Genomic DNA, 14,724 nt, shown 5'->3' with positions numbered 1-14,724 from the left:
GGGCAGGAAGAAGAAGAAGAAGAAACTGCTCCTTCAGTTTTCTGTTTCCCAAAGAAGATGAGTAAGGAAGGATCCGAAGGAGCTACTTAAGCTTTTGCCGCCTTCAGCCAGAGGGAGTAAGAACAGCGGAAGAAATATTGACTGCCTTGAGTCTCACACTTTCTTGCCTTTCCTCCAAGACGCCTAGGTCGGAGGAAAGGCAGGGGACAGATTCCGAGCGCCTCCCTTCCACGGGATCTCCTCCTCCTCCTCCTCTTTTCCTTACTATTTTCCTTTCTTTCTTCGGCAGCAAGAAAGAAAAGGTTTCGTTTACTTCCTCCTCTCTCCCCCGCCCCTCCGCCTTCACCACAAAAGTGGCGGCGCTTTAGCTTTCTTTTCTTTTCAAGCACATAATCGCCGGTGTAGTTCTGACGGCCGCGTTTATTTGTAGAGCTTTTCCTGGCTTCCCATCTCTCGCCCCCACCATCTCCCAAAGCTGGTTCCGTGCTCGGCTGCTGCTACCAGTTGCAGAACCTGACGGCAGCCCTTGCCTGTCATTACACGGCGGCTGGTCACGGGGCCGTCTGCAGCTGCCCCCTTGCTCAGCTCCTATGCAAATAAAGGAAGAGCTGGGGCTGAGGCGAGGCTTTGGACGGGGGAGGCGACAAGAGGCGGGACCCGCTGGGGCTTAGCGGTAGCAGCGGGGAGGGCGAGGAGGAGAGACGGAGAAGCTGCCGGCTTCAGTGCGTGAGCCGAACTGGAGAGGGGAAGAGCTGGTGCTGTCCACCGGGCTGCTGGTGCTGAATCTGGGATTCCCGCTCCGTCCTCTTGCTTTCGCCTGCGCCGGGAGGCTTTACTCCTCCCCCCCCTTCACATCCCTTACACAAAAGCAACTTGGCAAAGGAGCTTATCGGACGTCAAGGAGATTCTCTGCCCTGCTGAACGAGGACATTTCTTCGGAGTTTATCCCGGACTTGGGTTTCTTTCACCCACCACCTTTGCAACATTTTACCTTTTGATATTTTTATTTCCTGTACTTAAACAGACGTTGGTAATAATAAGGCGCAATCTTTCCGCAAGGGGAAAAACAAAAGGGACAGAAGAACGCTTCCCCCCCCCCTCCTTCCTTCGTGGGCTTTAGTGACTTCAATCAGGTAAGGAAGAAACTGGACTTGAAATGCATTTCTTCTTCTTTTGGTTCGAACGATTATTTCAGGTGAAGCAAACAAAGTTTGGAGATAGCACAGTGGAAAAGAGAAAGTTGTAAACTGGTTAATTCTCGAATCAATTCAGTACAACCCTGGGGATGAGGAATTATTTCAGTGATTTTGAAGGAGGATAATGAACATTTGTAAACAAGAGGTGAATTTAGGCTGAAGTGAAAGCCCTAGTGATGTGCGAGAGGGTCGCTCAGTGGCAGAGGTTTTTTTCCCCACATTCACACTTTTAGATGTGATCTTGGGCTTTTAAAAATGTCATTTCATTATATACACATATATGGAAGGAACAAAAAGCCTGGATTAATTCTTTGATGGATTTTAATTAAAAGATCTCCTGGAAATTCAAATGAAAACATTTGAAGTGAATACATTTCTATTTTCCTGGAAAGAGAGAAAGGAGTATGTAAAATCAATTGCGGAAACAGTGAATAAAGCAAGAATTAAAAAGGGGATGCAAAATAAATGCCTGATTCACCCCTCACTCCTTATGTGTAATATCTTCTTATGACAGAAACAGAGGAGTTATGGGGTTTTAGGGGTTTGAACATACAATAACAACATACATTGTTATTTCTATACTGCAAACAAAGATATTTCAATACAAAACTTACACCATTCAGTTTTATTAAGGGCTTCACCTTATAATCCTCAAGGTCAGCCTAAGGATGGAAACTTGTGATTTGTTTGTTCTGCAATATTGATTGGTCAGTGTCAGGCCTTCCTTCAGGTTAGAAGATGATGCAGATATGAAGTTCCAATTCTGTAATACAGTTAGAAGGTAACTGAGGACAGCTGGAACTGAGACGGCTGAAAGAGCTTATGCTTTTATACCTCACAGTTCTTTATTCAGAGCTTTGTTCCCAAAGAAATCTAGTTTATGTGAGTTTCCAGACTTCTTTCTGCATAAGCTGGAGTATCTTCTATATGATTTTAACATTTTCCCAAGAGTGAAGATTTTATAGCTAGTGGGGAGGCAGATGACTAAAATGAACAAAAAAAGCAAATTAACTTCTCAGCCATTACTGCATCACATTGTAGATTATTTGGTAATCTTCGCCCATACACATGATACTAAAACCATTTCTATATTCCCCTCTGTCTAATTCAGCTTAAAACAATAACAAAAACTGTTTGTGTTGGAAAGAACAGCAAAAAAATCAGTTGCAATATGTTCCAAAGCAATGTGAAGTTCTTAGCTTTGTTTTTGTCAGTTTTACTTTAATGTTCTGTATTAAAGTTGATATATGCTGCTAGTATCAAACATCTGCTAAAATAATAGTTTCAAGGTTGTCAGCAATTCTGAAACAGCAGGAAGTAAGATTAACAGCTGCTTAATTCAGTGAAGAAAAGTTTTGGTGATAAATCCTTGAGTTATGTTTATGCTGAAATTTCATCTTGGAAAATTGCATATTAGCATAATAGCATAATAACATACGTACGTATGTACGTACATACAATGTGCAGATGAATTCTTATTCAGTCCTGAAAAAAGGCACATTTCCAACTTTCTATGCCCTTTCAGGTGAAAGGTGAAAGCAACAATCTTGAAGTATCCTTTTTCTATATTTGCTTATGAGAAAGACTATGAACACACATACAAACACACACATAGACACACAAACAAACATACAGACATACAGATACACAGAGACATAAGAGAATATATATTCTCTCTGTCTCTGTCTCTGCCTCTGCCTCTCTGTCTCTGTGTCTCTCTGTCTGTCTCTCTCTCCTCTTGCAGTGCCTCTATAGACATGTAGAGGGCTCAAGATTATAAGCATGTTTTTCAGTGATTACTATCATGCAGATTAAATGTTTTGTTACTATAGGTTAAAAAATACACATTGTTCTTGAATATGCCATGCAATTCATATTTTTATAAGTCCCAGAAAATATATATGACCTATAAAATAGGTGCTGCAATAAGAAATTGTAGCATAATTCCATATGTAATTGCTTAGAAATTAGTTCAGCTAAGTTCATTGAAGCTTTTTTTTTTTTCTGTAAAAGAGAGTAGAGGCTGTAATATTACTGGAAGTATCTGGAAAAAGGAAAACTGAAGTTTGTTCTTTGGTTTTTGCTGTTAATTTACTGATAAGACAAAATGGTTGCCCACAATAGTCTGATTAGAAGATCAGGTAGTTAGAATAGATTTCTCGAGCAAGTCTTTCCTACATTCTAGTTTCAACCTTCTTTTTTAGAGTTGCTACTTATCAACACAATGCAGCTCAAAAGGTATGAAGAAAGAGCTCCAGAAATTATTTTGAAAGGTACATATTTGTACAATTGTAGCACCTTACCATCCTAATTACTGAAGTCTTTCTCTTGATCTACATTCATCACTGTTGAATCTAGCATTACAATAATCTGTGAATCTGGTTTCTGAAATACCCTTTTTGTTTCCACTTAGAAAGATTGTCCATTTTTTTTAAAAAAGTAACCTCTGTGGTAATAAATTATTATTTGAACTGCTGAGAGTAATACATTAAAAATTTGTCATCCTTTAATATTGCTCATTATCCTGCATAACTGAAATCATGACCAGCTTTGATTTTTAATTTAAATAAATGTATTCAGTCACTTTGAAGAAAGTAAGAAAAAGAGCGAAGTCTAGTTTTCTTACATTTGAAAATAATCCTAGTATTATATTATATTGTATGTTCAATGGAGAACTAATTAACTTTATAACATGTGAAGGTAAGTTTGATGTGTATGTTATCAACTATTCAGAATTATTTCTGTGTAAATAAGCATATTATATGTGAAACTTCTTCAGGTATTTACCTGAATTCATGAGGACTCTTGCTGTGTAGGGATATGGATTTTAACAGATTAGATCCAAAATTCACCATGTTTTTCCATTTGCCCATTAGTTATAAACAAATGTTGAACAAAATAGGAAGGAAGGAAGGAAGGAAGGAAGGAAGGAAGGAAGGAAGGAAGGAAGGAAGGAAGGAAGGACATTGCATGATTAGAAATTCCACTTTAATAAGGATTGTTCTGCATACATCCACATGAATGTATTCAACACATTAACCTAAAGTTGAGTGAACTTAAGCTCATGGATTCAGGCAAATCATTAAATAATTCTAACAATCTTTCACTTATTCCTACAATTTTTGGATTTAGAGGCACTGAGATATTAAGAGTTGATATCAATGAGCCTTGATAGTACAGTGGTTTACGCACCCTGTTATTAACACAGCTGCCTGCAATTTCTGCTGGTTCGAATCTCTCCAAGGCTCAAGGTTGACTCAGCCTTCCATCCTTTCTAAGGTAGGTGAAATGAGGACCCAGTTGTGGGGGCAATAAACTGACTTTGTATAAAAAAATATACAAAAGTATGAAGGCTATTGCTTAATGCACTGTAAGCCGCCCTGAGTCTCCGGAGAAGGGCGGCATATAAATCGAATTAAATAAATAAATAAATAAATAAATAAATAAATAAATAAATAAATAAATAAATAAAGAGTTGGTGAATTTGTGTCTTGTGTATGCAATAGCTTTATATTAATTGTCTTCAAATTGCTAAGACCAATAACAAATCCTAAGGTCATTACAGAGGCTGTATTATGATTGGATTTTGTTGTATAAACTTGTTATTTGGACCAAGTTACTATTTTGTTTTGTTGTTGTTATTACACCATTACCAAGTAGATCAGAATGGCAACTATGGTTACATCCTTTGCTATTTCATTAACTCAACCACCTTGTGAGGCAAATTAGACCAAAAGTATATGGTGTTGCTCAGTGTCATCCAGTGAACTTAGGTGTCTGAATATTTCTCTCCTCAGATACTAAAAAAAATCACTATCACAGGATAATTCTTTGAAAAATTAATTTTCTTAAATATCTATTTTACCATAAATATTCAGAAAACAAATTCTGATTGCAATGGGATATAATTAGGAAATTTTCTTAATTTAATCGCTAATTGTTATCACAATGTGAATACAGCATGAGCAATTCAAGCAGCTAAGGCTCTACCATACATAATTGTCTAAAATATGACTGAATATTTTTTTCAGTTAAGCATATGTTAAATCTTATCTCAGATTTGAGTACAGCTATAAGCTGTTTTAATGTTAAGAACCAATTGTTCCCTTGGAATTTCAAGTTATAAAAAGGCCATATTGTAGTACACAATGAAAAATGCTGAAAACAGCATCATATTCATAGCTATAATAAGAGGCATTCAGAAGTGATGCCAAGAGACAATAGTAGAATATCTGGCCTACCTTTTTTAGAATTTGGAAAATGATGCAAACGTATTTCTATAATAGGTTATGTTGTCCTGTTAGAGAAATTGAAGAGTTGTTCCTTATTGTATCATTCTAAATACATCAAGTAATCTAAATAAATTACTTTGTCAGTACAACAGTATTATGATATCTGGGTACATAGGTCATTACCGAAATGGCACCAAATACAAATGACATTTTAATTTAGCGTTCTCAAATTTTTCCTTTTCAATAGTTATTCATAGCTGTCAGTTATCTGTAAAATAATCAATAGCAGTAAATACCAGTTTTGGAGGAATTTCCACTTAAGAAACTGTGTGGATAGAAGAATTATTAACCATTGTTCATCAATCCTGTGGCTGTAATCTGGATCTACAGTTGGTTGTAAAATAGAGAAAGGAATATGATTTAATATGTTTACCAGCCTGATATGTTGCATATCTTATCTTATTAGGAATTCTGATGTTTACATTAGCAGGAGAATGCCATTTTTTGTATTAAATAATTTCTATGACTTTTTACTTTTCAAAGTAAAATTTGGAATTGTTTGTCTAGAATGTTTGAATGCTACAAAAAGTTATTTAGTGAATACTGTATTTTTATTTTATTTTATTATTATTATTTTTTTACAAAAATACAAGAGTTTCTTTATTACTGGAAATTTTAATCATCTACATATTGCGAATATTTTATATTTTGCAGAATTATAAGAAAAATGTACATTCTTATTCCCACCCACCCTGTTTAACAGTAAAAGGTCTTCCCAGAGAAGCAGCAGTAAAAAAATAATGGACTGGAGGGAGAGGGTCGTGGAAGAGTTGAAGTCTGGGAGACAAAAGCGAAATTAGCAACTTCAGCAAGTTTGAGTTCTATACATCAATATGAAGGGAACATTGTGTATTGGTTTACCTCCCCTCCCCCTTCTGATTTTTTAAAATATTTGCATATTTAAGGGGGGAAAGTGTATTTGTAGTATTTTAGTAATGCCAGATTCAAATAGGTGATAACACAAAGTGTGAGAAGCATGAAACACAGCTACCAAAACTGATGTCCTGAATTGAATTAAATACATTGTTGAAGAGTTAGAAAGTCAAAATAAGTAAATAAGTAGTAATCTTGAAAAGTATATATACTCATATTGATATATGTCTTATATATGAAATATATTCATATGATATATGAAATATTAAGATAGTATACATTTTAGAGCTGAATATTAAGAATACACATTCAAAACAAAGTATTTCTACTTAATTATCATAGTTAAATTCTAAACGAACTCTAATGTAGCAAACTGTTTTACAAATAACTAGAAGATTTTGTTAATGGAATAAAAAAGACTTATTTGATAAATTATCTTGGATTCATGGTTTATGTGGTTGACCGAATTGGCATGGTGTAACAGTATTTGCTTCCCTAGCTTCTCTGTGGATGAGGTAATCTCTTCCCAGTTATCAAGAATTGCAGTGCTTATCCTTTTTGCAAAAATAATCATGCAAGATGGGATATGATTCTTTCCTCAGTCTTTTGACACATAAGAATACTCAAAGGAGAAGGAATAATAAAAATTATACATTAGATTGGCCAAAAAGCTAAGCTACCTGCAAGATTTTTTTCTGTAAGATGTAAAACATAGTTTGACACTATAATAATTAAGTATTTTTGTGCATATTTTAAGTTGTCTTGTCCAAGCCAGGACTCCCTTATACATGCATAGGACCTGTGGTGGGTTTCAATTTTTTTTACTACTGGTTCTGTGGGCGTGGCTTGGTGAGCATAGCATGGCTTGGTGGGCGTGGCTTGGTGGACGTGACAGGGGAAGGATACTATAAAGTCTCCATTTCCACCCCACTCCAGGGGAAGGATACTGTAAAATCTCCATTCTCTCCCCAATCTAGGGGAAGATTACTGCAAAATCCCCATTTTCTCCCAATCAGCTGGGACTTGGGAGGCAGAGAATAGATGGGGGCGGTGCCAGTCAGAATTTTTACTGCCGGTTCTCCGAACTACTCAAAATTTCCGCTACCGGTTCTCCAGAACTGGTCAGAACCTGCTGAAACCCACCTCTGCAAAGGACTATTTAAAATAAAGGTATACTATCCACAGTGCACTTGTTTGCTATGAACTGGTATTCTATGCTTTATGGTTTCTGCATAATCATAATTACAGTAGGTTGCTCCATGATCCATGTCTGAGATATATAAATGATGTATGCATAGAATTCCTATGCACCCAAGTTTTCTTTCTATGGAGTTAGTGTAATGGCTATAGGGAGATACAGTATCCATTGTCAGAATGAGCTGTCTTCCCCAGTGAAGTCAATGAATGCTTATAAGTGGCTAATTTTATCAAATTTATTCTCTGGATTCATGTACAGCCTTCTTTCACCTTTTGTCATAAAACCTTCTTCAGTCTTTATGATTGAGTTGTTCTAAATACAAGAAGAACCAGCTGAGTACAAAATAATGTTTACCTTAGCAATTGTAATCAATGCATTTTGTTTTCAAAGAAAAGTTGAAGATAATGATTATAATCATATAAGTACTGGGAAATCTTTACCTGTTCTTGACAGGACCTTGAAGTCAGCCAGTCAAGTAATGAAAGTTTAAAGTGGAAAGATTCAAACAAACACACACAGTGTGTAAATTAAGAACATTGTTTAAATAAAAGGGCTTTAATTCTGTAAAAGTATGGTGAGTGACTGGTTGTATATGAAATTTCTACTTCATTTAGTCTGCACCATCATTCAGCATATTGTGATGTTTTGAAAATATTGTTTGGCATCTATCTGCTCTAAAATGTCAGCTAGATAATGGCATGCCTAGGCTTGCAATTTTAATGACCTACCCTGACTTGATAAGAGAAAAACATGAAAGTAGAATTTCTTATAAAAATAAAGCTCAACTAAATTAAACATGAACTAGATAGATTTGTAAATCGGTCATTCTTACCGTACCTTCTAAAGGGACCTCACTCAAACAGCTTGGGAAAAAGTGCTTATTTCAAGGAGCTCTCTTGCAAACAACAACAACAACAACAACAACAACAACAACAACAACAACAACATGGAACTGGATACTAAAGAAGCTGCCCCTAAAGAAGAGTTATATTATTAATGGTCAAGATGGACCACTGGTTAATAAGATTAACAATTAACCAGTGGAACAGCCTGTCTTAAGAAGTTGTGGATGCTTCAACACTGGAGGTTTTTAAGAAGAGACTGGACAGTCACTTGTCTCAAGTTGTATAGGATCTCCTGCTTGAGCAGGGGGTACTCACTTCCAGCTTTATTCTAATTGATAAGATATTCAACCATATTTTTCCAGTTTTCTTCCCATTACCATTCCATGGCCTCCCCAGCATTTTGTCTCATATTGCAAAACACATTTAATTCACTAAGCCAGTGTGCTTAATATGGAGAATGGATGTTCTATGCAACATGTAATTAATTATGAAATTTCACTGTTATTTGATCCCTTGAAAATAGCTATTTAACAGAATTAAAAATGAATAAAGATGAGATATAATTTGTTAAACAAAGTTCTAAAAAAAGAGAGAGAGAGGAAATACTCCTGAAGTAGAAATAATACTTTGAATGGATTACTATGGAGAACACATATTACTCCTATCCAAACATTCACACTGGATACAGAAACTGAAACTGAAATCCTCTGAAACTGAAAATTTACAAAAGATAATGGACCCTTTTATTCTATGAAGTGGGGAAAAAGAATGGTTTTGAGTATTTTATGCATCATTTCACTTCAGGCAATCCTGGTTTTTAGAACAGGAAAAGGTTCTACACAATAGGAAGAATTAACTTTTTATACAGTATGTATCTGGCCGAGTTTTAGAAAAATATTAAAACCAAATGAAATTACCAATGAAACTATAATTTTTCATTGTTCCATATTATTATACAATAAATATCACTGAAAATTTTCTATTCCACTTTATCTGAAAAGTGTAGTGTACCAGATTCTGAGCCTGGCTAAATTTATTAATGAATATAATGGTCAAAAATACTTTATGCTGAGAATATTTTATAGCTAATGGTACCTATTGTGGCATCTGTATGTGTATGTGCAGGGGGAAGTGAATAGAAAGCTGATTATCTATTTTTTTAAAAAAATTCTCCACAAGAATGCACCTTTTGATAGCATGTTTGATAGAAAAATACATAGATGCAAATGAGGTTTACTACAGGTCTTTTACGTGCATGTTCTTCAAAAGGTATATGCAACTGAAGTTTTTTTTGAGTAGTGACATATAGATGGGAGATAAATACCACCACAGAAATGAGAGAATTTATCTGTAAGCAGTTGCAGCTTCTTAACAATGTGTTCCTATGGATAAGAAAAGTAGGTATATATGGTAAAAATAATATTACCCTTCTTATATGTTTAAAAAAGACAAATGTTTAATGTCTTTAAAGATGAAAAATGATAACCTTTCTTTCAAAGTATTGAATTTTTATTTTATTTCCTTTTTCACCCCTCTCTTTGTTATTCATTTTAGTCATTTTCAGTAATGAGTAGCCTGTTAATTAATTTTTATTTTTCAGTGTCTTAATTAAAAGACAATATCCAATAAATCTCTGTGGAGTAGATCCTAGTAGATTTTGTGTTTTTATGAAAGATGACGCAATATTTACTCAAGAGATCAAAGTCAGTCAAAACAGTAGAAACTCAGAGGGGAATAAGACAAGACATTTCTTTCTGAACTTGATACACTTAAATGGCAACCATATGTGATCAGGTGTTCTAAATTTTTTCCCATATGGAAGTGGAGTGGGTATAAATAATATGTTTAAGAACGCTGAGAAAATATTTGTTTGTTAAATAATCATTCAGAATGAGAATGATTGAGAGATATAATCCTATTCCTAATGCTAACAGTAACATTTTTTAATTATTATTTTTATTTTTGATTTATATGCCGCCCTTCTCGGAGAAGGGCGGCATACAATGCATTAAGCAATAGCCTTCATACTTTTGTATATTTTATACAAAGTCAGCTTATTGCCCCCACAAACGGGGTCCTCATTTTACCTACCTTAGAAAGGATGGAAGGCTGAGTCAACCTTGAGTCTGGTGAGAATTGAACTCGCAGTAATTGCAGGCAGCTGGAAGCTAAATACTACCTTTAACAGTAGCATTAGTCTGCTGTGCCACTCAGGAACCTCCGTCAAGCACCAAATATGTGTAATATACCATTTCCTTTAGTTTTTGATGCTTTTGATCCAGCAATAGCACTTAACACTATATACCGCTTCACAGTGCTTTACAGCCCTCTCTAAGCAGTTTACAGAGTTAGCATATTGCCCCCAACAATCTTTGTCCTCATTTTACTGACCTAGGAAGGATGGAAGGCTAAGTCAACCTTGAGCCTGGTGAGTTTTGAACTGCCAAATTGCAGGCAGGACTGCATTCTAACCACTGCGCCACCATGGCTCATCTAGAAGTTGCTTCTGGGACTGCTTTTGATTTTTTCCCATATTATCAGGAAATTTGGTACAGAACTAAGCTAAAGACAGACAGAACAAACAAAATTAAAAATATAGGGGGGAGTGTGCTTTCTTATTACTGTCTTTTAAATAATTATCCTATGATTTTGTCACTGCTATTGCAAATGGCAGAATTATTTCCAACCACAGAGGTTTTAAACCAATTGTAAAACAACTGTATCTGCTTAAATGAGGAAAATAACAGGTTCCTGTTCTAATGTTCCTAGGTTAAAATCCATTGTCAGATTGTATTTTAATAAACTGAGTAAAGCAATAATATATAAAGATATTAGACATATACTAAGTAACTTAACATTGTAGCTTCTTAAGAAAAAAAAACTTTACTAGATACAATGCTGTTCCAAAATATTAATCTTTACAGACTTGGTTTTCTCTTGCTCTTCTAATCCATTAGTACTACATTAAGGTTCTTCATCTATTCAACTCAGTAAGTGGTAATGTGCTGGTTGAAATCAAAGGGTATGTTGTTTTCAGTTTCCTTCTTGATGATTTCAATTTGTGTGTGTGTTTTGTACTGCTCAGTTTTGATACTCACTAGGTGGTCCGCTTAAGACACATCTTTTCTGTAATTCTTTTTCTTTACCTGAAACATTAATATCTGAATAATGTAACACTTGACATTCAATCTTTGTATTAAACTATATAAAGCCTTGAATGACAAAACTGTCTCTACTGATTTTTTTTCTTTTCTGGATTCTCAGCTCCCTAGGTGCAAACCAGAAGGTTATTCAAATAGCTATTATGAAAGAGAAATGATCAATTGATTTGTATTTTCATGATCCTTGTCTTTCAATGGGAATGAGATATCACAGCTATCTTATACTATTCATCTGAAATATGATTTTAATAGTTTATGCACTGGACATCCCTATAGGCTAAGTAACTCATGCCTTAATATATTTATGCCCTTTGTATATTTTTATTTGTTCCTTTGGTATTATCTAGTGCTGCAGGCTCTTAGCAAATAAATTTCCTTTGCCTAAAAGACAAATTAAAACTCTTTTTTAAAAAATCCACACACACATATAGACATACCCAATGAGAAAGACACAGCATGATAACTTCCCTTTTGTTAATTTTCTTGAAACATTGGATTTCCGTGTAATTTTAATTATCAGTTTAGTGAAGAATGTCGATCATGAAGTATGAAGCAGAATGTGCGTAAGTGCTACTCATTTGCTTATTTGCTACAATATTGTTTCTACAAACAGATTTTATAGACAGGAAAACTTAAAAACTAGTTTTGTGTATTTAACTAGACTTCTGCTATATAGAAAATGGGCTGCATGGCTTTAGTATATATTCCTAGAAAAGCACATTTCTGGTCCATTTAGATGCAATATCTCACCCAGAAATTTCACTTTTCTTTCAGTCCAGTGAAAGAAACAGACAGCTTCACATAGCCATTTCTACACAGAAAAAATATTCTCCCTGAAGGAAATTGCAATGATAGTGACTAATAACATGAGAAATTGGTTCAGACCTCATGTGGGAACAAACACAGTACCTCTCTTCTATTCATTACACCAGTCCCTCTTTTTTCCCAAGCATTTTTCAAGCTTTAGGGAAGCTTTAAGAATCATATGGAGTTTTATGATTAAGCTTCTTAAAACAACACCTTTCTTTTAGCTTTTACAGAATAACAGAGATTCTGTGTTTGTAGTAGGCCTGAATTAGTTCTCCTAAATAATTTTTAAAGAATATATAACCCTACAATTAACAATTTTTGATTTAAAGATATATATCTGTTATTCTACTACTTTTCCAAGGAAGGAAGGAAGGAAGGAAGGAAGGAAGGAAGGAAGGAAGGAAGGAAGGAAGGAAGGAAGGAAGGAAGAAGGTTCTGTATTTTAATAATATCGATTTTTGTTAGATATAGGAAGTTATATATAAGAAGTTAGATAATTTTAATAGATATAGGGAGTATATTAACATTATGCAGCACTTTATCATTCTGATATTTGTGATTATCCTTGGCCAAATATTATCATGAATATTTTGATACTCATGATCATCCTTGGTCAAACTACTAGTGTAAATGGTTCTCCAGTGTACAAATGCAATAAGATTGCGTAATTGACTTTTATTGTTGTTCAAGTTTTCACTATGTTCTATGATAAATTAAATTTAGGTAATAAAACATAATTAAAAGCTCCCAAACTGCCAATTTTAAAACTCTACATTTGTGTGATTTAAATGTAATATTAAGATAAGTGAAACTTGAGGTAGTAAAAAATGTAAGTTTATAAATCTAGAATTCTAGGCTTGCATTTCTTTTCTCTGTAAAGATGAATAAGAATTATGGCTGGGTTCCAAAATGCTACTTAAGAACACACGCTGTGAAATTTTTAAACATTTTACCTCTTTTAACAGCATGCCTTTATGTTGTATCATGCATTGCTTTTCAAAGTTCTCTCAATTTCAAAAGCTATTTGCAATGGAGCTGAGGGACACTGCTCTTCAAAAACATGTATACTCAAAGGCCCCTAGAGAGTGCAGGATTAATCATATTGTTATTTGGTTTCAGCCTTGAAAGGAAAATAAACTCTTATAAAAAGAGAAGTCCACTAACTGAGTTAACTTTTTCTGAAGACTTTGTTTTAACAGTCTTTATGAAAACTTCAAAAATAAACTTTATCTGAGTTTACCTCAGCAACCATTTTTAAGAAATCACTTTTAAAAAAAAATGCAGAAAAGAAAGTCAAATTAAATGCTGAGTCAAATGTAGATCTTTAAATGTGGGCAGAAGGATCTGGAAATATGTTCCATGAGGGAAGGATTCTACATACTAGAACAATAAACTTCTGATAGCATAGGCATTTTCACAAGAGACTCTGCATATTTTAATGGCTGGCCAGATTTGTAATTTACTTATTTGTCAACTATAATTACCTATTGATGGTTGACTATATTAATATAAAACCAACTAAAACAGGACAATAAATGCGCTGTCCGAAGACGTCTCCGTGGTCATGTGACCAGCATGACCAAAGGCGCATGGAACACTGTTACCTTCCCACCAAAGATGGTCCCTATTTTTCTACTTGCAATTTTTACGTGCTTTCGAACTGCTAGGTTGGCAGAAGCTGGGACAAGTAACAGGAGCTCACCCCATTATGTGGCACTAGGGATTCGAACCACTGAACTGCTGACCTTTCGATCAACAAACTCAGCGTCTTAGCCACTGAACCACTGTGTCCCTCTTATTTCTAAGGAGGAGACTGTATTTATTCAATATCTACTCCTATCAAAAATATCTTTGGAAAGTTGGTCACACAGTCTAAACACACATTATTTTCATGAGAATATTTTTCCAACTGTAGTTTGTTAGTGTTAAATATATTTGTGTTTGCTGAATATTAAGTTTGTTATCAGTTTTCATTAATATTGCATTGCTGTTGTCAAGCACATAAAGCAATGTTTGCATATAAGAACTGAAGCTTTATTGTTTCCAAAGAGTTCTGATTTTATCCTTGAAATGAATGATCCACAAAACTATAAACCACAAAGAAAATGCTCTGAAGAATTAGGGGAAATTACTGCCTAAATGCAGTGAAAAGAGATTTGGAGGAAAGGAAACATTATTCATTTTTGTTCTGTATAACTGCTATTGGCAAGAGAAGGCCACATTGGGGAATTTTTAAATAGAAACTAATTCTGTGATTCATCTTGTTCCTGGTAAGGAGGCAGCCAGTAAACTGGCAGCAACCATGTGGGAAGCAAGCTAGATGGAGAGTAAAAGCAGCAGTGGTCCACC

At 34.8% G+C, this 14,724-nt stretch overlaps 1 protein-coding gene across 4 annotated transcripts in view; it reads left to right on the top strand.

Annotated features, from left to right (window-relative positions):
- Positions 1 to 429: 429 nt before the first annotated feature.
- FSTL5 (follistatin like 5) overlaps positions 430 to 14,724 on the top strand; it is a 397,655-nt gene continuing 383,360 nt past the window's right edge. For all 4 annotated transcript variants that reach the window (XM_034411439.3, XM_034411436.3, XM_034411437.3 and 1 more), the window contains exon 1: positions 430 to 1,133. The gene's annotated coding sequence lies outside the window, so the exon portion shown is untranslated. The remainder of the gene's footprint in view (positions 1,134 to 14,724) is intronic.

The sequence above is a fragment of the Pantherophis guttatus genome, chromosome 8 (genome assembly GCF_059756535.1).
Source record: "Pantherophis guttatus breed Tessera chromosome 8, ASM5975653v1, whole genome shotgun sequence".
Classification (NCBI taxonomy): Eukaryota; Metazoa; Chordata; class Lepidosauria; order Squamata; family Colubridae; genus Pantherophis; species Pantherophis guttatus.
The sequence above is the reverse complement of the archived record's forward strand: the minus strand, read 5'-3'. Positions and strand labels throughout refer to the sequence as shown.